Source organism: Trypanosoma theileri, assembly GCF_002087225.1.
Source record: "Trypanosoma theileri isolate Edinburgh chromosome Unknown TM35_Tth_160_V1, whole genome shotgun sequence".
NCBI lineage: Eukaryota > Euglenozoa > Kinetoplastea > Trypanosomatida > Trypanosomatidae > Trypanosoma > Trypanosoma theileri.
Window position 1 is genome coordinate 8,519 of NW_021640002.1, and position 211 is coordinate 8,729.

The following is a 211-nucleotide window of genomic DNA, read 5'->3' on the forward strand; positions in this document are numbered from 1 at the left end:
TTCTGGTAAATGATATCTCTTTTCTTTTTTTATTTGCTTTTACATTACGTGTGAATGGGGTAACATGTAATTTGCTTGTTCCTATGGGGACATTGTAAATTGTAATTGGGACAGGGAGAAACCAACACAGAGAGATTTATACATTATCCGTTATTATTGTTTTGTGTGTGTGGCTATCTCTGCAATGTTACCAAATGATATTCAATTTGTT